Here is a 25,787-nt window from a genome sequence, read left to right as displayed (position 1 = left end):
AAGTATTCAATGATTTCAATTCGTCCTGGAAATCCTGGTGCTCCTTGCTTTGAAATGACCTTTCGTGTGTGTGTATGTGTGTATGTATGCCTCTCTTTTCCTGCAGTGTCATACACTCAAGAGAGAGTGAGAACTCTATTTAATTGTTGTATCTCCAGAACCCAGCAGAAGCCTTGAGCCATAGTAATCTCTTAAAGCATTGCATTGAAACTAAACTCTGGAATAGTTTGTGTAACTTTTTAAAATTCAAGATTCAGAAGAGAGATTTAAAAGTGTCACAAGGAAAGTTTCTCAACATCAATAATACTCAAAGAAACATAAATGTAATACAATGAGCCTCTCACATTGCCAAAGATTAAAAACACTGGTTATGCTACAGCTGATATTCAACATATAAGCATTCATCCAACAGGTGTCTGCTGGATGGGTGGGGTGTGTGTCTCTCTTGCTGATGGGCTTCTGTTGTCTCTGGCCTTCGGTACTCATACCTGGCTAGTTGTTATTTTACAATCTAGTGGATATTTTAAAATCCATACCTGGGTTATACTCTGTGTTAGTAAAGGTAAGGTCAGGTGTTGGTGGCAGTGTGAATTAAAACACTTTTGACAGTGGCCTGCACCTTTAGTCCCAGCTACTTGGGAGGCTGAGGCAGGAGGGTCGCTTGTTCAGGCTGGACAACATAGTGTCTCTAAAAAAAATCTGGAGAGTAACTTAGCAATATTTATCAAGGTATACATACACTTTGACCTAGCAGTTCAATACCTGCAGATATACTCACATAAATGCACAAAGATAGATGTATAAGGACTTTCCATGCAGCATTTCCATGCAGTGTCGGCACCACGCTGGAAATGTCGTAAACACTTATCAGTAGGGATTTATGTCCAGGCGTCAGCTTCATGGGTGTGTAGCAGCAGCTTCCTCATCCCTGGGTTGCAGCCACGAACTCAACAACCCCAATGGCGGCTCCTGCTTCCCCCTCTCACTGACCATGGCAGAGGGAGCAGCTCCCTGAGAAGCCTGTATGGTGGAAGAGTTCTGGGAGTCCCTTCTGGAAACCCAACCTGGAGCTCACTCCTCTGGTCCACCCAGTGATTTGGTAAATTTCTGAGTTCTAGAACATACCACCATAGCTGTGATCCCAGGAACAGGATGCCCCCAGCACCCAGAACACTGGCAGCTAGACATAGGAAAGTCTTCTGCCGCAGCAGCATCAGCTGCCTGCAGGAGGTAGCCAGGAGCATTTGCAGGGACTTTTGCCTCTGACTGTCTTCCAGGTCATGTGCAAGCACATGTGGAAGGTCCAGCTGCAAGGGAGCATAGAAAGTAAGGTTTTTCGCTTTCCAGCCCCTGTGATGCAGAAAGGTAATACTAGAAGGGGATGGAACAGGATGGCGAGTGCCAATTAAATATATCCAAACCCTATCAACATAAGTTCTTTTTTTTTTTTATCTGTTTTGAGACAGGGTCTTGCTCTGTCACCCAGGCTGGAGTGTAGTGGCACAAACATGGCTTACTGCAGCCTCAACCTCCTGGGTCCAGGTGATCCTCCCACCTCAACCTCCCATGTAGCTGGGATCACAGGAACATACCATGACACCTGGCTAATTTTCTTTATTTTTTTGTAGTGATGGGGTCTCACTATGTTGCCCAGGACAGTCTTGAACTCCTAGGCTCAAGTGATCCTCCCAGCTTGGCCTCCCAAAGTGCTGGGATTATAGGTGTAAGCCGCCACACCTGGCCCATATTTCTTAATTCTTTAATATACTAGGGACCTAAAAAATCGGAAATGGCCATGCAGCCTTTGAGAAACACTAGTGATAGTAGGATGAAAAGAGACCTACTTAAAAAACTTTTTTTCAGTTTCCATTCATTTTTGGCTAAGTTCTTGAACCTCTTTCCCCACTGCTCAGTCTGCCTCCCACAACACTTCTGAAATCTCAGCCTAAATTTTGTAGGCTCCTAAGCAAAAGGAACAAATCTGGAGGCATCATATTGCCCAACTTCAAACTATACTATAAGACCAAACAGCATGGTACTGGTATAAAAATAGGCACATAGACCAGTGGAACAGAACAGAGATCCCAGAAATAAAGCCAAATACTTACAAGCCAACTGATCTTTGACAAAGCATACAAAAGCATAAAGTGGGGAAAGGACTCTCTATTCGATAAATGGTGCTGAGATAACTTGCAAGCCACATGTAGGAAAATTAAACTGGATCCTCACTTCCTACCTCACAGAAAAATCAAATCAAGATGGATCAAAGACTTAAATCTAAGACCTGAAACCATAAAAATTCTAGAAGATAATATAAGAAAAAATCTTCTAGACATTGGCTTAGGCAAAGAATTTATGACTAAGAACCCAAAAGCAAATGCAACAAAAACAAAAATAAATAAATAGGACCTAATTAAGCTAAAAAGCTTCTGCACAGCAGAAGAAATAATTAGCAGAGTTAACAGACAACCCACAGAGTGGGAGAAAATATTTGCAAACTATGCATCTGACAAAGTATTAATATCCAGGATCTGCAAGGAACTCAAACAAATCAGCAAGAAAAAACCAAATAACCCCATCAAAAAGTGGACAAAGAACATGAATAGGCAATTCTCAAAAGAAGATATACAAATGGCCAAGAAACATATGAAAAAAATGCTCAACATCAGTAATCATCAAGGAAATGCAAATCAAAACCACAATGTGATACCATCTTACTCCTGCAAGAATGGCCATAATTTAAAATTCAAAAAACAATAGATGTTGGTGCTGATGTGGTGAAAAGGAACACTTTTACACTGCTGGTGAGAGTGTAAACCAGTACAACCACTATGGAAAACAGTATGGAGATTCCTTAAAGAACTCGAAATAGATCTACCGTTTGATTCAGCAATCCCACTACTGGGTATCTACCCAAAGGAAAAGAAGTCATTACATGAAAAAGACACCTGCACACACATGTTTATGGCAGTACAATTCGCAATTGCAAAAATATGGAATCAGCCTAAATGCTCATGAGTGGATAAAGAAAATGTGGTGTATATACACCATGGAATACTACTCAGCCATAAAACAGAATGAAATAAAGGCCTTTGCAGCAACTTGGATGGAGCTAGAGGCCATTATTCTAAGTGAAGTAACTCAAGAATGGAAAACCAAATATCGTAAGTTCTCACTTATAAGTGGGAGCTAAGCTATGAGGACACAAAGGCATAAGAATGATATAATGGACTTTGGGGACTCAAGGGGAGGAGGTAGGGAGGATAAAAGACTGCATATTGGGTACGGTGTACACTGTTCAGGTGACAAGTGCACCGAAATCTCTGAGATCACCACTAAATAACCTATCCATGTAACCCGAAACCACCTGTTCCCCAAAAACTACTGAAATAAAATTTAAAAATAAAAATAAATAAATTGTGTAGGCATGTGAATGTTTTTCAGGGAGGTTCTTTTAAATCAGCATCTCAAAGGAGCATAAGACCCCAAAAATGCTGCCAACCACTGTGCTGAGGGACGCAGGAACAATTGTGACCATCCTCAGCCAGAGTGGAGTGGGGCCGTCCGGGACCATGTGTGCTGGTGGCAGCTGGGATTCTGGTTCTGCAAAGGCCCCAGCCCCCTCAGTCCCATGTCCTTCCAGAGTCCCTTATTTGTTGACTCTTAAGAGCCAAATTTGGTTGTGTACCATGGTCACCTGTGGAATTTATTAAATTCTAGTCCCCACTTTAACCCAGACCTACTGAACCAAAATTTTAAAGATAGAAACCAGTTGAACCAGAAATCTTAATCTTTAACACACTTGATGAGTGATTCAGTTGCAGTTCCCAAATTTGGGAACCAGAGTGCAGAGAACTGTGTGCTTTGTTGCTGCCAGGCCCTATTTCCTCCCTGGTGCTCCCCGCCCCATGCCAGTGGCTGGCCCAGACACAGGGCAGCCAAGACACATGCTTGGGTACAAGTGAGCATTGGTCAGTCCCTCTGGACTCATGGTGCCATTGCCCAACGTGCCCTTCAGGCTTCCTCTCTGGAGTAATGGGGACTATTGCCTTCTACAAGGTATTGGGAAAGGCTGACTCAACGTCAAGAACTTTGAAATCTGCAGATAAAAGGCAATGCCCTGTTCCCTCCCTGAACTGTCGTCACAGTGTTCTGTGAAGAGATCTCAGCCACCCCTTTTGCAGAGTGTCTACAAATGACTGCCTGTCATATGTTATCCTGTTGTTGTTCCCATCCCACGCTGCTGTGTAAGGACCTCACTGCAGAGGACGTCTTCACAAGTGTGATCCAAAATATCTCTACCTGGGATCTCCCTCAGCTGTGGAATCAGCTAAGTTTAACCCTATTGTCATCATCCTGTGGACCTTAAACACACTTTATTATACCTAAGAGCAGTCAGCGTTCCATAGGGTGAAGGGCGAGCGGATGACGTCTGCCCAAGGCGGCGAGATGTCGCCACGGGGCCAGTGGCTTTTATCCTGCGGCTGATGAATTTCGCATATATCAATATTTATCAGTTGGAATACTGTCAGTTTTATAAATGAAAACTGAATGACCATAAATCATTCTGAGGGTAGGGAATCGCTGGGGGAGGGAGGAAGCTCTGTTTGTAGGCTTGCCAGCCAGGTGTGTTTCTTCATTCAGTGAACAAGTGTGGGCTGCTGGCCCACCAGACAGGGGGCCAGGGGAGCGAGTGCCCACCATTCCTTCTGCTGCATCATACCCCTGGCAGACGGGCAGAAGCAATTCACTAGCCTTCAAACCTCCTGGCCTTGTTTATAAGATAGTTTAATATCTGCTTTTCTTTCCACAATGTTCAGAGCCATCGGGAGTAGTAGCGCCTGCTGTCTTGGAGCTGAAAGACGTACAGTCAGCACTGCTGTTTGGTCCCTCAACTCCCTTCCACCATGGCAGGCTTATAGGCTGATTTCCTTGAGATCTAGTAATTTCTTCAACTTTAGATGAAATTGCATGAATGATAAATAACAGCACCCACTGTGTGTATGGGACTAGGACCTCTGTTAGACCCTGGTGAGGTCAGCTCTATTCTGAGCCCCGTGTTACCGATGGAAAAACTGAGGGCCAGAGAGGTTAAGTTAACTTGTCCAGGTTCCCACGGCCAGGACGTGGCAGAGCCAGGATGACAAACCTAATTCAGTGTGTTTTCAGAACCTGGGCTCTTACAGTGACAGGCTGACCGGGGCTTCCTTAGATGGGGCCAGTGGCAAAGAGCCCCAGGAAACGTCCTGAGTTCATGAGCTTCAATCCAACACCACTGCTTTGGTCTCTCTTCCAAGAAAAATTGGTGAAGGAGAGTTGGTTCAGAAAATGGCCCTTCCCTTAGAGGTTTTCAAACTTTGACGTGTACCTGAATTGCCTGGGGAGCTTGTTCAAACATGGATTACTAAAGCCACCACCATGTTCTGATTCTGCAGGTCTGGGCTGGAGCCTGGAATGTGCATTTCCAAGAAGCTCCAAGGTGATGCTGGTGCTGCTGGTCTAGGGACCACACTTGGAGACCACTGCCATGGCCTGAGACATTCACCTGGAGTATCAAGCTAAGCAACACCGGGTCTCGGCCTCCGCTCTTTCCACCACTGGCTTACACACACTTTCCCAAGTCCTGGGATCCCAGAGGGATGTTCTCACCGTCCACATCTCCACCTGCAGAGTTCTGATAGTCACTCTCACCTCCAGTCACAATCCTTTCCTAAGGGGCACTGACACAGAAAACAGGAGGGACAGGACAATTTCTAACACAGCGGAGCAGGTCAGGAATGGCAGGTAGCCTTTCCAGGCATGCCACAGATCTGCTCTGTTTGTGGTAAGGACTTTCCCACGTCCCTTAAGCCACACTCCAAAGGATCACTATTTCTTCTGCCTTGTCAGACTAGCTTGATGCTCTTGATATCTGAGGTGACTGAACCACAGTTTCCCTAGGACACAAGAGGGTGTACATGCCTGTAAAGAAAAAAAAAAAGTGCAACCAGGAGCATATAAGAAAAACACAGATACAAGGGAAAAGCTAGTAGGTAGGGGGCTGAGGTGGCAGCTGAAGGAAATGACGAATTAAAGGCTGGCTTTCCCCATGGCAATCGCCTGTTCTCTGCATCAGCGAAAACAAGCATAGGTGGCTTTTCCCTCCTTCATTTTCTTTCCAATTAAGTCCTGCATATTTCTTCACATACTCACCTTAGGAAGGACCCTGGACCTCCCTCCGTCCACACCCTCCTTTCATCTGCCCCCTCCCATCACCACACCTGCCTCTGCCGGCAGAGTGACCTTTCCTCAGCAGGGCCTCCCTTCCAGCCAGCGGGAGGGGAAGGGCGTGCGCTGGCAGGTGGTCACGTAGGCGGGAATGCAACCTTGCTTTGCCCCTCCAGCACCACTGCAGACCCCTCAAGGAAAATGAAGCCCCCACCCCCCTGCAGACTCCTCAAGGGCAGAGAAGCACCCCACCACCCTGCAGACCCTTCAAGGAAAATGAAGCCACCTGCCACCACCTTGCACACCTCTCAAGGCCAATGGTTGTGCCTTTTTGGCACAAAGTGAGGATTGAACTGAGGCTTTGTGAATGAGTTAAATGAATGACATTTTAGGTCTCATGCAGGACAAACAGACACACTGCACATTTGCCTCCATGACAGCCCTGTGCATGGCAACCCCCACTGACTGATGTGCGTCATGTAGATGCCCAGAGACTGCTGCTTTGGCTGGACCAAACCCAAAGGCCAGTGCGAGCAGGAGAATCTGCATTCCACTCCCCCGCTGCAACTCAACACCCTTTCCCTCCCTCCCTCCTTTCCTTCCACAGGGATTCAGTGAGCATCACTCTGTGCCTAGCTTCTGGCTGGCCATTAAGGATTCCATGGTGAAGGAGGATATCATTCCAATCGCCAGCCACAGAAACCAGTGCTCCAAGAGGCCTCGTTCCCTGGGCTGAACCTAAGATGCACTCTTTGCAGAGCAGGGAAGGAGTGGCTATTGTTTCCAGAGCCCAGGATGAAACTGTGTGTGGGGGAACTGTTTCAGGCCTGGGGATAACAGGGCACACGTGGCTTCAATGTTTTATTCAAGTCTAGCATATACGCTGAGAAGGGCACCACTCACCAGCAGACAGACGTCCATACCCAGGTAACCAGCGACCAGACGGAGAAGCAGAACACGCCCCAGAAGCCGTCCCAGGCTCTGTTTTAACCACCACCCCCTTTCCCCACCAAATATAGCAGCGATCCTACTTGGGAACAATATAAAACACCTTTGCCTGTTTTTGAACTTTTAATGAATGGAATCACAAACTTGATATAAGTTTGTCTCTGCCTTCCTTTGCTCTACACCATCTTTGTGAGGTTCATCCATATTTTTGCAGGTAGCTGAGTCAGTCATCCATCCACAATGAGGAGAGTATCCATTTGTCTGAATACAATAGGATTTATTTTTCCCTTCAGCTGTTTTTGGATATTTGGGTAGTTTCCAGATTGGGTCTATCACAAATGGTGCAGCTAAGGACAATCTAGTGCGTGTCTTTTGATGAACTTGACCCAAGAGTGAAGTTCTGAGTCATAGGGTGTGCGTGTTTAGCCTCAGAGGGCATTGCCAAAGGGTTTTCAAAGTGGTTCTATCAATGCATATCCCATCTCATCGGCACTCAGTATGGTCTGTCTTCCTCCTGGTGCCATTCTTTTTTTTTTTTTTTTTTTTTTTTGAGACGGAGTCTTGCTCTGTCGCCCAGGCTGGAGTGCAGTGGCACGATCTCCGCTCACCCTCCTGGTGCCATTCTGATAGGTGTGTACTGGTATAACATCCTGGTTTTGATTTGTGTTTCTCTAAAGGTTATTGATGTTAAGTATCTTTTTGTAAGTCTAATGGCCACTTGAACATCTTATCTTGTCCCTGGTTTTTCCTAACTTCTTGACTCTGGGGGAACTTTGCTTTATTTTTTGTTTGCTTTATTTTTCGTTTGCTTTATTTTTCGTCAACATGAGTGAAAATTAGCTTCCATTTAATATATGTCTGATTCACATTTATGTACATGGCCAAACATCAGAGAAAATAAAGACTATATTATTAATGATGAAACATTACATTTTAAGTGCTTACTCAGTGTTATCTCATTTAATCTTCACAAACACTCATGACCTTTTATTTATAAAAGAGAAAACTAAGGCCCAGAGATGTTAAGTAACTTATACAAGATCACACAGCTAAGTGCCTGAGTCAGGATTCAAAGCCAGGCAGCCTCGCTCCAGAGCTACCTCACTCACCCTCTTTTGTGGGTGTAAAGTGCTGTGGGTGGCAGGTTCCTAGCCCCTGCCACCCACAGCACTTTACACATACAAAAGAGACTGTCCAACTCCATCAACTGGCTAGAAATGGGTTTCTAGTGGTACGATAATGACAGTCTCCTATTGTCCTGGATTTTCCAAAACAGCCCTGATAGAGCAACCCTGTTCTACAGTCAGATATGCACCTGCATCTTTCATTTGGAAGAGACAGGCCCTTATAACCATCGACCCATGTTCTAGATTGGAACTTTGAGGCTGCTGACTCCCTCCTGGGAACCCCTCCTTCCAGTCATATGCATTCTCTCGTTTCCTCTCCTGAATCCACAGCTCCTTTGAGGGAAGGAGCTATTGGTTATTCATTCTGATATTACCCTTTTTAAAGGAACAGAGGGAGGAAAGTCGATGGTCTCATAAAAGCTTTAACTACCACCAAAATAAAAACTTAATTACCACTAATCTCTATCAAAAGCCACATCTACACAAGAGGAACATTGACTAAAGATGTTGGAAATATCTAATGAAAACTATAAGCCTCTTTCCACCCCTTAACCCCTATCTTTAGGCTAAAACTATGGTAATAATAATAATAACAAAGTGTCTCCAACTATTTCATCATCGGCTCTAAGCCACCATTTGAGTACACAGCGAGGCCTTGTGCCTTGGCCCAAAGACCAACGAACTCCGCTAAGAGGAAAGTAGAAAAGTAGGGCAGACAGTGAGCCAGCGTCAGCAGGTACTGCTCCTGCGGATCTGTGCAGCCTGATCCCTGCAGAGCAGGGTGTAGGATGTATTGCAGGTGGCCCTTAGGAAGACGGACTCTTGCCTCCCACCCGCGTCTCCCTACCTTTGTCTCGCTGCCATAGTAAAAATTCCCTTGTCCCCCTCGCAGGACGTGCGATGGGGGCGTGGCTCGCTTCTTCAATGCCCTGCTGCTCAAACCTCTAGGGGAGCATAGAGGGGCAGGCTGTGGGGCTTCGACCCCACGGCAGTGTCTAAGGGTGGATGTTTACAGCTCCTGAAGCCCCAGTGGGCGTGTGCTACAGGGTGCTCTTTTAGTTTTGCCAACTATAGGCAGCTTGTGTTAACCAGCTCAATCAGACCCTCTACTTTGTCACAAGGACAGAGGGCTTTCTGTATCCCAGGTTCTTTTCCTGGTGTACAGGAAGAATCGGATCACATGTGGGCTTGGAGAATGAGTGCAAGGTGTTATTGAGTGGAGGTAGCTCTCAGCAGATGGAGGAGCCAGAAGGGGATGGAGTGGGAAGGTTTCCCCTGGAGTCGGGCCACTCGGCAGCCTGGACTCTTCCGACTGTACCAGCCAAACTCCATGGCCTTCTGCTGGTCGGTGGCCTCCAGCGTGCTGCTGCCCATCGGTACGCTCCTCCCCGCCGCTCCTCCCCCCTCCCCCGCCGCTCCTCCCCGCTCCTCCCCCGCCGCTCCTCCTCCTCCGCCGCTCCTCCTCCTCCGCCGCTCCCTCCCCGCCGCTCCTCCCCCGCCGCTCCTCCCCGCCCTCCTCCCCCCGCCCCCTCCTCCTCCCGCCGCTCCTCCCCCGCCGCTCCTCCTCCCCGCCCCCTCCCCCCCCCCTCCCCCCCTCCTCCCCCCCCTCCTCCCCCCCCCCCCCCCCCCCCCCCCCTCCCCCCCCCCTCCCCCGCCGCTCCTCCCCCGCCGCTCCTCTCCCGCCGCTCCTCCCCCGCCCTCCTCCCCTCCGCCGCTCCTCCCCGCCGCTCCTCCTCCCCCGCCCTCCTCCCCCGCCGCTCCTCCCCCCGCTCCTCCCCCCCGCCCTCCTCCCCCGCCGCTCCTCCCCCGCCGCTCCTCCTCCTCCGCCGCTCCTCCTCCCCGCTCCTCCTCCCCCGCCGCTCCTCCTCCCCCGCCGCTCCTCCTCCTCCCCGCTCCTCCTCCCCGCTCCTCCTCCCCCGCCGCTCCTCCCCCCCCTCCTCCCCCGCCGCTCCTCCCCCGCCGCTCCTCCCCCCCCCTCCCCCCCCCCCCCCCCCCCCCCCCCCCCCCCCCCCCCCCCCCCCTCCTCCCCCGCCGCTCCTCCCCCCCTCCTCCCCGCCGCTCCTCCCCGCCGCTCCTCCCCGCCGCTCCTCCCCGCCGCTCCTCCTCCCGCCGCTCCTCCTCCCCCGCCGCTCCTCCCCCGCCGCTCCTCCCCCCCCCCCCCCCCCCCCCCCCCCCCCTCCTCCTCCGCCGCTCCTCCCTCCTCCGCCGCTCCTCCTCCCCGCCGCTCCTCCCCTCCGCCGCTCCTCCCCCCCCCCCCCCCCCCCCCCCCCCCCCCCCCCCCCCCCCCCCCCCTCCTCCGCCGCTCCTCCTCCGCCGCTCCTCCTCCGCCGCTCCTCCTCCCTCCCGCCGCTCCTCTCCTGCCGCTCCTCCTCCGCCGCTCCTCCCTCCTCCTCCGCCGCTCCTCCTCCTCCGCCGCTCCTCACCCGCCGCCCCTCTCAACGTCCAGCCACCCGTGTGTTCCTCCGCTGATGTGCTTCTTTGGAAGACCAGCTACCTGTGTGTCTGCCGCTCAGGGTTTTTACAGGCACGGGATGGGGGCGTGGCAGGCCAGGGTGGTCTTGGGAAATGCAACATTTGGGCAGGAAAACAAAAATGCCTGTCCTCGGATGGGTGCAGTGGCTCACGCCTGTAATCTCAGCACTTTGGGAGGCCAAGGCGGGTGGATCAAGGTGTTCAAGGGGTTCAAGACCAGCCTGGCCAAGATGGTGAAACCCCGTCTCTACTAAAAATACAAAAATTAGCCGGGCACGATGGCAAGTGCCTGTAATCCCAGCTATCAGGGAGGCTGAGGCAGGAGAATCGCTTGAACCCAGGGGGCAAAGGTTGCAGTGAGCTGAGATTGTGCCACTGCACTCCAGCCTGGGTGACAGAGTGAGACTCCGTCTCAAAAAATAAAATAAAACAAAAAATGGCATGTTCTCACTCATAGGTGGGAATTGAACAATGAGAACTCATGGACACAGGAAGGGGAACATCACACTCCGGGGACTGTTGTGGGGTTGGGGGAGGGGGGAGGGGGGAGGGACAGCATTAGGAGATATACCTAATGCTAAATGACGAGTTAATGGGTGCAGGAAATCAACATGGCACATGGATACATATGTAACAAACCTGCACATTGTGCACATGTACCCTAAAACCTAAAGTATAATTAAAAAAAATAAAAAAATAAAAAATAAAAAGGAAAAAATAAATAAATAAATAAATAAAAAAAAAACAAAAAATGCCTGTCCTCACCTAGGTCCATGGTCACAGGCTGGCGGGGTGTGAGGGGTGCAGGTGAGGGGGCCTGGCTGGGGTCGGGAGGGGTGGGGCTTGCCAGAGACCACGCCCTTCCCCCCTTCTTCTTATTTAAAAGGACCATGCCCTTCCCTTCCCAGCACTTCCCTTCCCAGCTCTTCTCTGGCCCCATCCTGTATCATCACCAACTCATAGACACCCTCCCCGGCTTTGATGGGAGCACCCTGGTGAGGCCCAGGCTTGGCTGAGCACCCTGCTGGCTCCCCCACGGGCTGCATCTGTCTATAGGAGCACGCTGGTAACATACGGAGCAGCTGCTTGCTCTCCTGCTGCCTACAGATTCCCCGGCTGTGTCTTGTTACTTCCCTCCGACTCCTCAGTGCCCAGGCAGATGTCTGGCTCGTGATCGGTTCCTGAGCTTTGCTGCTGGAAGCCCCCTCAATGGCTAGGGTCCTAGGAGCCTCAGCTTCTATAGCTGGCTCCGAGCAATCAGGCCAGAAAATGGATCCAAGCATTGGTTTCCAGAGAGAGAACTGAGAGGATGCCCACCGGGTTTCGATGCGCAGTAGGAAATGAGATGAATGCACGGTAGTCTCTTGTACTAATCTGATGAGGGACTGGTGTGAGTGATAAGTGGATTTTGCAGCAGGGACACAACATGCTTTACTGCACCTTCTCATTCTTCACTAGATGCAGGGGAAAGAGAAAAATGGGAATGAAAGGCAAAGAGGGACCTGAAGAGATTATTTCTCTCCACCAGAGTTCCACAACTGCTGGCCAGGGAGGAGGGTCAGCTCAGAGAAGGCGCTGCCCTGCCATCCACCCTGGCTGTGTGTACCTGTTGCCTCAGGCTGTCCTACAGAGAGGAAATGGCCCTCTCTTTCTCCTGAGTAAAAGGCTCAGCTGGTGTGGGCTGACTGTTTTCCGGCAACATCAGGAAAGCAGGGGTCTGGCAGCTTAAACCCGGTTGGTATAACCAGACACATTGAGGGACAGAGCCCTTTCAAAGCCCGTTGCTCAAAGCCAGCCACCTACTCACACACATTTCAAACATAGCCCGGGGCCCTAATTCAAACCGCAGCATTTCACTCAGTTCTCAGCATCAGATAAGGCCAACAGGCTTCCACTCCTTCAGAAGACACCCAGGGGTCCAAGGGAAATCTTGTTCCAAAGTGATTTTTGCCTGGAAAGGCCTAAGCCCCACCCAGGATGGGGACGACCCTCACTCTGGGTTAGGACACTGGGCTCTTTGCACCTCACCTGACTGCTAACCCCTCGGGTTCTTCCTCAGGGCTGGCAATGGCCCTGGGATGGACCTGGATTCGGCCCTGACTCTCACTAGTTGCATGATCGCAGGCAATTACATTACCAGAGGCAGATTCAGCACCACCCAGCCCACCAGAGCAAAACCCATAGGCCTTCCAAAGTGCTGTAATCTTAGCACTTTGGAAGGCCAAAATGGGAGGATCACTTGAGGCCAGGAGTTTGAAATCAGCCTGGAAAATATAGAAAGATCCCATCTCTACAAAAAAAAAAAAAAAAAAAAAGACAAAAGAAAAAAGTTTTCTGGGCTTGTAGTAAAAAGTAGAAAAAAGTTAGCTGTGCCTGTAGTCCCAGCTACTTGGGAGGCTGAGGTGGGAGGATTGCTTGAGCCCGGGAGGCAAAAGTTGGGGTGAGCTGAGATCGCACCACTGCATGCCAGCCCAAATGACAGAGCAAGACTCTTTCTCAAACAAAACAAAACAAAACCCATAGGCCTTGCCCATCATTGGGAATTAGTTAGGAAATGTAAGCGCATCTACTTTGCAAGAAACTGATCACATTGGTCACCTCCTGGATGGGGATCTAGAAGGATAGGAAATAGAGGCAGAAAGAAAAATTTTTCATTCTTTGCCCTTTTGAATTTGAACTATGTGAATATATTATCTATCCACTAAAAACGTTTAAAGTTTTTAAAAAGTCAAATAACATCAATAGGATTCAGTGATTGACAGGGGCAGGCAGGGAGGGGATGGAGAGACAGATGTAAATGATGAGTCTGTGTTGCTAGGCTGGGTGACTGGATTCACCAAAATACAGACTACAGGAAGAAGAGGGTTTGGGGGAAGGAAAATAAATTCAACCTTGGGTTGTTGAGGTAGAAATGCCGGAAATAGTTAAATGGAGATTTCAGCAAGAAATTGAAGATGTGTCAAGTTCTCAAGAGACGCTGTGGTATTGAAAATGTAGATTTGGGTTCATCATTTCAGAAGGTGCATTTGAAGGCATGGAATGGATGATAGGCTCATCTTTCAGATGAAAAGGACAGAAACTGGCCAGGTGCACTGGCTCCCACCTGTAATCCCCGGACTTTGGGAGGCTGAGGTGGGAGGATCCCTTGAGGCTAGGAGTTCAAGACAAGTGTGGGCAACATAGTGAGACCCCCACTGTCTCTACAAAAAATAATGAGAAAAATGTTAAAGCGGGGGCAAAAACCAAACTAAACCTACTTTAAAGAAGTAAAAGGGGGAGATGAGTTTATTGGAATATGTTATTATGAAATCAAAGGGATGGCACAGATATGGTCAAATCTGCGGATTCAAAAAAAATCATCAGAATTCTGAGGGGAAAAATTCAAGATTGAAAAAGAGAGATTGTTCTTTAGCCCCAGTCCCAAGCCATGAAAAAGCCACACAAACAGTTTTAAAGCCATCACTATCATTCAGTGACCACTCAGAGACTTCAGTGCCACTCCCCTCTTCAGAAAATCAGCAACAACTCACTCAGCTAACCCCCAAAATCCAAGCTTAACAAAAACTCTCTATGAGATCAGCATTTGGTTGGTTCAGAGAGACAGTGGCCTGTAAACAGGTTCTCTTTGGCTGTGCAAGTAACAAGTTCAGTACAAACGTATAAAGAGCAAGAGAGAGAATGATATGCTCTATTACAACAATTCTGCTTCTCCTTGTCCTTTCAGCTCAGCTTGCCTCTGCTTGTCTTAATTTACATACAAGCTCTAGCCACTTGTGACCAAGCTGTTCCCTGGCTTCTTAAACTACCTGATCCCAGAAATCCTGATTTATAGGAAAAGGCACAGGGAGGATTCTATTTAGCCCAGTTTAGATCATATGCCCAACACTTAACCAATAATGCTGGAAAGGAGGATAGAGGTCATGGTGGAAAAGACGATAGAGACCATGCTTGGCCAAACCCAGGCCAGATACCCTGCTGGCTCTCCTCCACTTGCCATCCCCAGATCAGCTCTCCAGCCCACTCAGTGCTGCTGACTTCAATGACAGTGTTGCCACTGCACTCCAGCCTGGGCAACAGAGCGAGACCCTGTCTCAAACAAACAAAAAAAAAAAAGGAAAGAAAAAAAATAAAAGAAATATACAATAAAGTATTGCTAACTATAGTCACCTTATTGTGCTACCAAACATTAGATCTTATTCCTTCAATCTAATTGTATGTTTGTACCCATGAGCCAACTCCTCTGAGCACCCCCTCCCCACTGTCCTTCCCTGCACCCCTGGTAACCACCACTACTCTATCTTTATGAGAGCCACATTTTTAGCTCCCACATAAGTGAGAAGATGCGATATTTGTCTTTCTATGTCTGTCTTGTTTCACTTAACAATGTACCACATTTAAGGCCCTTGTTATATTGCAGTGCTGGAATTCCTGCTGCTGTCGTGCTTCCCAGCTGGAGCCCAGCAGATCTGGTTACCATCCTCACTTTGCAAGTGAAACGCAGGAGGACTGGAGGGATTAGATTCTTCTTAAGCAGACTTTCAACCAATCTCCTTTATTTATACTATTCCGCCACTTTCACCTCCATTTCCACATGTTACTTGGAAATTCTAATGAAAGGAGATGTTTACCTTGATAATGAGCCCAGCTGACTTGATTTTTTTCTTCTTACCTCTTATGCATATTGCTGTGTGTTTGGAGCACAGGGTTTTTTTTTTTTTTTTTTTTTTGGAGTATGATCCAACTGTCCATGTTGACATGAAGTCCTGGGTTTAGTTTTTAAGGAAGTAATATCCTTACTTCATCGGGGGGCAACATCCTCAATCCTCTTCATGGCCACACCTACGGCCCCTCTTTCCCCCTAGTGTCAGAGCAGAAATCACACTTCCCTCTGCCCAAGGCTCTGAACCTCTGAGCTCCTCAAACCAAGCCTCTCTAGGGAAAGCTCCTTCTCAGGACAGGAGGCTGAGCCAATGGAGAGAAAGAGAGTGAAGATGTAAGCGCCATCCCTGGAGAGGCTTCTTTTAAAATACTATCTATTTTTGTTTTATTTCTGGTAGTTTTTCATTTTTAATTGAAGTTGTATCTTCATTTTCCTCTAAAAATCTAAACATATTTATATATGTTTTTGTCAGGCTATTCTATAATATTAATTAGCTTGAAGAGGAAGAAATGGTGTCACCAGAATTCCGAGAGCGCTCCAGTTTTGCAGAATGAGTTATTATGCATTAGTTGCTGTAGAGGGATGAATCCACTAACAATTGCAACCCAAATCAGGGAGGGAGAGGGAAGAAACTCCCCAGCTTTCTTTCTTCCTGCCCTGTGGATGTCTGCTGTTGCCTCCCACTGGCCAAACCCAGCTAGAAGCAAGCTGGCAAGGGAGGCTGATGCAATTCTCCCTCCTCAGCCTCCCAAGTAGCCGGGACAACAGGCACATGCCACCACACCTGGCAAATTTTTGTATTTTTTGTAGAGACAGGGTTTTGCCATGTTGCCCAGGCTGGTCTCAAACCCCTGAGCTCAAACGATCTGCCCGCCTCAGCTTCCCAAAGTGCTGGGATTACAGGCGCAAGTCACCATGCATGACCTTATTGTATATTTCAAAATAACTAAAAGATGGAATTGGAATGTTCCTAACACAAAGAAATGATAATGCTTGAGGTGATGGATATCATTACACATTATATGCTTGTATCAAAGTTTCACATGTACCCCACAAATCTGTAGAACTATTATGTATCCATAAAAAATAAAAAAAAATTAAATAACATGTGGTACATAAAATGGAGGACTGGGGCAAGTATTAGTTCATAAAAACAGGAGTGGGCTGGAGCCCCTGCTGCTACCAAATGCTGCCTGAGATGACACTGCTTTTGGAGAAGCACAGGCTTTGGAAAGGAGGGAGACAGACCCAGCCTGTTTCCAGCAGCTGAGCCAAACCACTTGCTGGATCTATACGAAGAGTATTAGAGAGGCTACCCCTGGGTTGTGGGCCCAGAGGGTCAGAGAAAGGCAGTCACAAAAATTCCAGGCAGGGAATGATGTTTCAGTTAGTTATTGCTGTGTAGCACCCACCTCAAACCACTGTGGCTTAAAATAATACTCATATTTTTTTTCATGAGTCTGCAATTTGACAAGGTTCAATGGGGATGCCTTGTGGTGTCAGCTGGGGTGACTCAGTGGGGCTAGAGGAGGCATTTTCAGGTTAGCTCATTTACATGTGGGCCTTTTGGTGAAGTGACTTCCTCACAGCATAGTGGCTGGGTTCTAAAGCAACTACTCTAAGAAATGAGAATAAAAGTCCAGGTGCAGTGGCTCATGCCTGTAATCCCAGCACTTTGGGAGGCTGAATCAAGAGGATCACTTGAGCACTTGAGCCCAGGAGTTCAAAACCAACCTGTTGTGCAACATGGCAAAATCCATCTCAAAGAAAGGAAGGAAGGGAGGGAGGGAGGGACGGAGGGAGGGAGGGAGGGAGGGAGGGGGGGGGGGAGGGGGAGGAGGGAGGGAGGGAGGGAGGGGAAAGAAAGAAATGGAGAAAAAAGAAAGAAAAAGAATAAAAGGGAAACAAAAAACCTTTTTATTCCAAGTGCATCTGAAAAATAAAAATCAAACTGCATGAAGAAATCTAACGCCCAGAAAGCAGCCAAGAGTTTAAGGTTCAAGATAGAGGACGGAGTCTAACCCCAGCTTCTCCTCCTTCTAAACATCATTAAGATAATATTTTATGAACTCGTAAATCCATAAGGATGAAGAAAATGGGAGAAATGACAAGTAACAAAATTTCAGCATTTCTAAGGCAGAATGAGAAAGGACTCAGAGACTTAAAAAATAAGACAAATGCCTGAGCCAATAGTGAGGAAATCCAGAAACTACCATGATTTACATCACACATTGCAAAAAGGCTCAGAAATTGTCTACTTCTATAACCTGGAAAGTGGAGGGTGCACATAGGGGAATACCTCAAATAGGGTAGACTGTTGAAAGTATGTTAAAAAAGAAACCTGTTACCAAAATGCTCTTCTTTACTTTACAAAGCTATTCAACAGCCCTCCCCACATCCCAGCCAAAAACTTAAGGTTTGTTCTCTGGAGAAAGTGAAACAGACTATCTTGGACTAAAACATATTAGGCAGAATTGAGGGTGTGGATATTGCATTGAAAAGAGGTAGATTAAATATATAAGTGCCTACTGGATGCTGAGATCCCAGGAGGAGATTGGAACAGTTTCTCTGGAGAAGATGTCCATTTCAAGAAGAAAACTCTAAAGATATTGACACCAAATAATCCACAAAAAAGTGGCCCAGCCAGATGATCTTAAGGTGAATCCACTCTACCTAATTGCTTGAAGCTTCCCATCAGCTATTAGCTTTTCATTTTTCAATATAGGCAGACAGTCAAATCGCCACTCACCTGAGGAAATCTTCTAACCTGAAGTATATAGACCAAAATAAAAAAAGAAGAAAAAAATCAACTTAGAGGAAACAGGGTTTATGTGGGAGGAGAAGTTTTAAAAATCTACCATGAATTTTCTTGGAAAAATAAAAGATATTGCACCCATGAAATAAGAAGAGACAAGGATAATGCTATTTCTCTCCCTCTTTAGTTTTTTGGTTTGTTTCTTTGCTTGTTTAAGAGATACAGTTTCACTCTGTCACCCAGGCTGAAGTGCAGTGGCCCAATCACAGCTCACTGTAGCCTTCACCTCTGAGGATCAAGCAATCCTCCTGCCTCAGACTCCCAAATAGCTCGGACTAGGACACCAGGTGTGTACCATCATGCCCAGTTAACTTAAAAAAAATTTTTTTTTGTAGAGATGGGGTCTGGCTGTGTTGCCCAGACTTGGTGTCAAACTCCTGGCCTCAAGTGATCCTCCCACCTGGGCCTTCCAAAGTGCTGGGACTACAGGTGTAAGCCACCACACCTGCCCTTGAGAATGCTAATTCTAAAGAAAAAAACAGAGAACAAAAAGAAAATTTTTAAAAAATACAACAGAAATGAAAAATTCATAGAAGAAATGGATACAAAGCTAAGGAACTCTTTCTTCAAAAAAGACCAAAAAATTAAAGATATAGAAATCAGGCAAAGAAATCTTTTTTTTTAATTAGATAACAGGCCAGGAGGTACCACACCTTAATAATGTATTTTCTGGTGGATGAGGTGGGTGAGAAGGAGACAGAGGGAAAAATATATAATAATAAAATAAACCAAGAGAATTTGCCAGAACTACATGAGTTTCCTGACTGAAAATGCTTTTTGGATACATGAGACAACATAGTTGCAAATAGATTCACACCAAGGTACATTATCATGGGGACAAAGGAACATCCCGCAGAGAGAGAGAAAAAAATTATATCAAACCTAAAGGACTAGAGATCAGAATGGCCTTAGGTTTCTCAAATATTGATTGAAGACAATGAAGCAATGTTTTTTAAATTCTGAAATTTACTCCCAATCTAGACTATTATGCCCAGCCAAATTATTAATAAAGTGTGGAGGTAGAATAAAGCCTTTTCAGACATGTCTCAGCCAGCTTTTGCTGCATACAGAACAACCACAAGCCCTCAAAGACATACATGTTAGGCATTTTTATCTTTCTTATGTGTCTAATCTATAGACACATAAGCAAGGAGATGACTCTTCTTCAGGCTCTGGGTCTGCAAGTCACGGTGAGGCTCTGATTCATATGTAAATGCTGAATATTGATCTAAGCAAAATTGCAATATAACTGTATTTGAAGAATGAGGTGATGGAAGGGGAAGGAAAGAAAGCTGAATCCTTACTCCGCAGACAGAGTAGCATAGTAACTGCGAACATAAGCTGTGGAGCTAGACACCTGGGTCTCAGTCCCAACTCAGCCACTTCAGATGTATGATCTTGAGCACATTACCAAACCCCTCTGCTCAGTTTTCTCATTTGTAAAATGGTGTTAACAATAATTCCCACCGGCAAGGAGTGGTGGCTCATGCCTGTAATCCCAGCATTTTGGGAGGCCGAGGCAGGCGGATCACCTGAGGTCAGGAGTTTGAGACCAGCCTGACCAATATGGTGAAACCCCATCTCTACTAAAAATACAAAAATTAGCCAGGCATGATGACAGGTACCTGTAGTCCCAGCTATTCGGAAGGCTGAGGCAGGAGAATTGCTTGAACCCAGGAGTCGGAGGCTGCGGTAAGCTGAGGTCATGCCACTGCACTGCAGCCTGGGTGACAGAGCGAGACTTCGTCTCAAAATAATAATAATAATAATAATAATAATATCCACCTCTCAGAGCTGTTATGGCCATTAAATAAATTAATACGTTGGCAGTACCCAGTAGAGTGCCTGGCACATGCTGGGTGTTATGTAACTGATTGCTATTATTATTTATCACGGTGGAGAACCAACAGAGACTGCTGAAACTGAAAAAAACATCAAGAAGTAACTATTCAATTATATTATTTACAGACCTGAACATAAATACCAAAATAATTATCTAGGAGGTGAAGTGGTTGCCTCTGAGGAAAAGGAAAAAAGGAGGGGGCACAGGACTGCTGTTTCTCAACAAAATTGTGGAATTGGTTTATTCTTGTGTGCATTATAACTTGGAGAAAAGTAAAAACTGAAAACAAGGAAAGATGCCAAACCATGAATGAGGAACATAAACATATTCATTTGATGGTGGAAGGTCAAAATGGTTCTAAAATGTGAAAAATGAAAGGTAGACATCCAAATATTGGGTTCCAGCAGCACACAGAAGGTGTCTATAGAAGGAAAAACTCATTAATTTTCACTTAATCCAAGAGACAATAATGGATTTGTAATAAGAAAATGCAACAGTAATGTCAGACTGCCACAGTACAGTACTCACTAGTACCTAATGCACTGCTCCAGGCCTCTCTCCCTGCCTCCACTCATTCCTGGTCCATTAAATATCCTGTGAATATTCATAGGCACAATGCATTATTTGCTTTTTCATATTAAACTGTTTAATATCAAAACACGAAATAAATCTGTGGACTTAAAGCAATCATATTCTATCCTTTTTAAATTAGTGTCATTCTCCAACAACCTTTTTTATTAAATTTATTTTATTTTATTTTATTTTTGAGACAGGGTTCTGTTGCCCAGGCTGGAGTGCAGCAGCACCATCATAGTTCATGGCAGCCTCAAATTTCTGGGCTCAAGGGATCCTCCCGCCTCAGCTTCCTGAGTAGCTAGGACTACAGGCACCACCATGCCCAGATATGAGGTCTTGCTATGTTGCCCAGGCTGGTTTCTAACTTCTGGGTTCAAGTGATCCTCCTGCCTCAGCCTCCCAAAGCACTGGGATTATAGATGTGAGCCACAGAGCCCAGCACAACATTTATTTTCTAATAGGTTTGTTCTCACCAGTTCAAATAAACAAATAATTGATCAATCAATCCCTGAAAAACTTGTCATTGAAAATAAAGAAAAAGAAAAGCAACAGACAAAATCAGAATAAAAAATTACTCCAGGCAGGGCACAGTGGCTCATGCCTGTAATTCCAACACTTTGGGAGACCGAGGTGGGCTGACCACGAGGTCAGGAGTTTGAGACCAGCCTGACCAACATGGTGAAACTCCGTCTCTACTAAAAACACAAAAGTTAGCCGGGTGTGGTGGTGTGTGTCTGTAATCCCAGCTACTCGGGAGGCTGAGGCAGGAGAATCGCTTGAACCTGGGAGGTGGAGGTTGCAGTGAGCCAAGATTGCACCATTGCACTCCAGCCTGGGTGACAGAGTGAGATTGTCTCAAAAAAAAAAAAATTACTCCATATAAAATTAATATTATAGAATAGCCTGACAAAAACATATATAAATATGTTTAGATTTTTAGAGGAAAATTAAGATACAACTTCAATTAAAAGTGAAAAACTACCATAAATAAAACAAAAATAGATGGTATTTTAAAAGAAGTCATTAAAAATTTTAGAAATAAAAAATACCATAGAAATAAAATGTGTAACAAATGGAATAAGCTCTAGACCTGACATAGTCAAAGACAAAGTTGGTGAATTGAAAATAACAGTGAGAAATTCACTCGGAATGCAATACAGAGAGGCAATTTAAAAATCAATGAAAACTAAAAAGGCTTAGAAGTACGATTGAGATGTTCCAAAAATTGTCTAACAGGAGTTCCAAAATAAAATAAGGGAGGGCATGACAGAGAAGAAACATTTAAAGAAATAATCACAGATAGTTTTTCAGAATTAAACAAACACATTCTCATACATGCTGTGTACTAAGCAGGAAAAAAACATAACAAATTGCACACCCAAAGACATTATAGTGAAACTTGAGAACATTAAGCATAAAGGTACAATCCTCAAAGCCATGATAGGAAAAAAGATACATTATCTACCAAGGAATTTCAGTAGGCTTCTTATCAGAACAGTAAATGCCAGAAGGTAATGAGGTAATACCTTCAAAGCACTGAGAGAAATGACTGGGTAGGTACTATTAATATCTATGCAGGAGTAAGTAAACTAAGATATTGGTAAGTTAAGTAATTCTCCAAATTCCGGGATCCAAGATCCAACTCTGAAGATTCACAGGTGGGATGCAAACCCAGACAGTCTCAGCTCCACCATCAAGATTCTTAGGTACTAACCTATACTGCATTAACAGGAATATAAGGATAGCTTATATTATAAAAGGAATAATCCACCAAGCAACGTGGTTCTAAATAACAACAGCTAGGCTAAATATTTAACAACAAAAAAATAAGTTATGGTATTGTCACACAACAGAACACAATACAGCAGTTAAAATGAATAAACAGTATCTATAGCAATAGGAATATACCTCAAAAATATAATGCAGCATAAATCAGGAATATAGCCTACAGCCCCGGACCCTTTAACTAAAAATGATTAAAAGATTGATAAGAAGCATCAAAGGTGGTGGTTAAATAGGTTTCTTCTAAAAAAGTTTCTCCTGGGAAATTTACCTATTTACATCTTTTCAACAACTCTGAGATTTGAATGAGAGAAAGAAATCTTAGAGTCTATCCTTTGGACTGAGAAGGTTTAAGGCTTCTGAAAGTGTGAACGGGCTAACGATCTGGTCAGACCTGTAGAGGAGAGATGAAAAAATGAAACTGACAGTTAATGCAAAATCCAGATGATCCCATTTATAATTGACCGCTCAGCCTTTCGACTGTAATCATTGGTACTTAATTTGTGATCCATCCGCCTTGATTCTTCTGCTGACCTGTGACAAAAGTGCAACAAGATCCTCTTATAGTTGTCAGAAACAAGAAAAAAGTAGAAATCGAGAGTGAATTTAAGTTTACTCATAAGGGGTTATATTAGGAAGCTAAAAACCTTTGACAGCAACCACCAATAAGACGACCTTATAATGTGCGACAATATTTGGACTCTCAACTGTGAGTGTTTGTTCAAATAAATAATTTTGATATGATATCTCCAATTGAGCTGAAGACAGGTAACAAATGTCAAATATGGTAGTTTTTCCCCAACTATTTAATGACTAGACAATTAATACTGCTTTTGAATTTAAAAAGGAAATTTTGTGTTTGGATTGTTGAAGCTATTTTATCAGCAGCCTCCTAATTGGTCCTCTGGTCTGGAGTCTGGTCTCCCTAATGTCCACATGTTCTTCCAGCATCACATGCCACAAATACTCTTTGGTAACATCTGTCTTCTTAGCTAGACTAAAAATTTGCTCATGGCAGGGACTATTGCCTTATCTTCAGAGTTCTAACGATAATGCTAGGTTCAACTGGAGTTCAAAAAGTGTGTGCTTGGTAAGTCAAAAAAACTCAAAAAATTGGGTGAAATGTAATACTAGAGAACGCTAGTAGGTGGCGCCATGTTTTGTTTATGAGCTGAAGGAAGAAAAACCTCCAGACAGTTGAGAAAAGAAACTCAAGACACAGAGGTATTTAGATCACAAAACCAAACTTACTAAATGAAATACTTACCTAGGTACCTGCCCAAGGAGCCCCTGTGAGAAAATCTAGCTGCTCTTGAGAAGTTCCTTTTTGACGAGTACCTTTCTGAAAGTTTTAGGGACCAGAGTTTAATTTATACCATTGTGTGGGGTCAGTAACCCTTTCCATAGTTAATTTTAGACGTTAACCTGTTCATTAGAAAAAGCTTTGTGTAAATTGGCATCTTGTGAAATTACAATAAAACCGTGCACAGACTTAAAATAATCTAAGTATAAAAATTCCTTATACTTTAATGTAAGAAAAATACGTACATATCTTCTAAACTATGGAACCTAAGTAGAGGTGGTTTAGAAATATCTGCAGATATACGAAGTTTTTAAACTTGACTTTGGTGCCAAGAGAACATGGAGGCTGCCTGAATGTCTAAATTCTCTCTCTGTTCCTGGGAAGTCCAAAGCCTAGGTAATTAATGAATTACTCAACTCCTATGTACCCAAGGATTAAGTGTTAAGTGAACCAGTTTTTAAATCCCTTCCGGAAGGAGAGAATTCTAAATGTTTTTTTAAAAGTGGGTAGGCTTGGTAGTCAGGGAACAATTTGATTTAACAAACATTTATTAATTGCCCCCTTACATTAAGCAGCATCTATTAAAACATAATAAGTTTTATTTTTCAGTTATAAAGATACTTGTACAGCACTATAAAATTTAGAAAAGAGAATGAGAAAGCCATAATGCAACCATCCAAGGATAATTGCTATTAACATTGTGCTATATACTTCAATCTAAAATTTTTCCCTACATTTTTTTAAGCCTAAATTTTAAACCTCATTATATATAACTTTTTTTTTAAGAGATGGGGTCTTGCTTTGTTGCCCAGGCTGGTCTCAAACTCCTGACCTCAAGCAATCCTCTCCTCTTGGCCTCCCAAAGAGCTAGAATTACAGGCATGAACCACCGTGCCTGGCCCTTCGTAATATATAACTTTTTTCACCAGGCATTTTAACAAAATTATTTCTCATGTTACAATAAAAACTTTCTAAACCAAATTTTTAATTTTGAGTATGAATATACAGATTTTTAAGGCTTTACTATCCGTTGTCAAATTAATCTACAGGAAGGTTGAATCAGTTTACAAACCCACCAATAAAATATAAAAATGTCCACTTCTACACATCTCCAACAAACTAGATATTAAGAACCATTTAGGCCCGGCATGGTGGCTCACGCCTGTAATCCCAGCACTTTGGGAGGCCAAGGCAGGCGGATCACCTGAGGTCGGGAGTTTGAGACCAGCATGACATGGAGAAACCCCATCTCTACTAAAAATACAAAATTAGCTGGGCATGGTGGCACATGACTCTAATCCCAGCTACTCAGGAGGCTGAGGCAGGAGAATCGCTTGATCCCGGGAGGTGGAGGTTGCCGTGAGCTGAGATCGCGCCACTGCACTCCAGCCTAGGCAACAAGAGCAAAACTCCATCTCAAAAAAAAAAAAAAAAAGAATCATTTAAATATTTGCCAAAATGATATACGAAGCTTATTATCTGGAGTTTTTCTCTATTTTCTTTCTTTCTTTCTTTTCTTTCTTTCTTTCTTTTTTTTTTTTAACAGACAAGGTGTCACTGTTGTCCAGGCTGCAGTGCAGTGGCATGATCATAGCTCACTACAGCCTTGAAATCCTGGGCTTAATCAATCCTCCTGCCTCAGCCTCCTAAGTAGCTAGGACTACAGACGCATGCACCTGGTTAATTAAAAAATTTTTTGTGAAGAGAGGGTTGAGACCAGTCTAGGCAACAGGCTCCAGGCTGGTCTCAAACTCCTGCCCTCAAGTGATCCTCCTGCCTCAACTTCCCAAAGTCCTGGGATTACAGGTGTGAGCCACCATGCTCGGCCTTCCCTATTGCCTACCTTACGAGTCAGAGTTATCATCTTTCATATGCTTAATGATAGTTTATATTACTCCTTTTATAAATTTTCTATTCAATTTTTAAACTTTTTTCTACTACGATTTTTGTCTTTTTCTTTATTTGTAAGAACTCTGTATTTTAAGGGCATTAATTCTTTGTCTTATGTGTCAAGATTTTTGAGGTTTTCAATGTATTGGAAGTTTTCAATTTTT

Source organism: Nomascus leucogenys, chromosome 9 (assembly GCF_006542625.1).
Source record: "Nomascus leucogenys isolate Asia chromosome 9, Asia_NLE_v1, whole genome shotgun sequence".
NCBI lineage: Eukaryota > Metazoa > Chordata > Mammalia > Primates > Hylobatidae > Nomascus > Nomascus leucogenys.
This window is presented reverse-complemented; position numbering follows the sequence as displayed.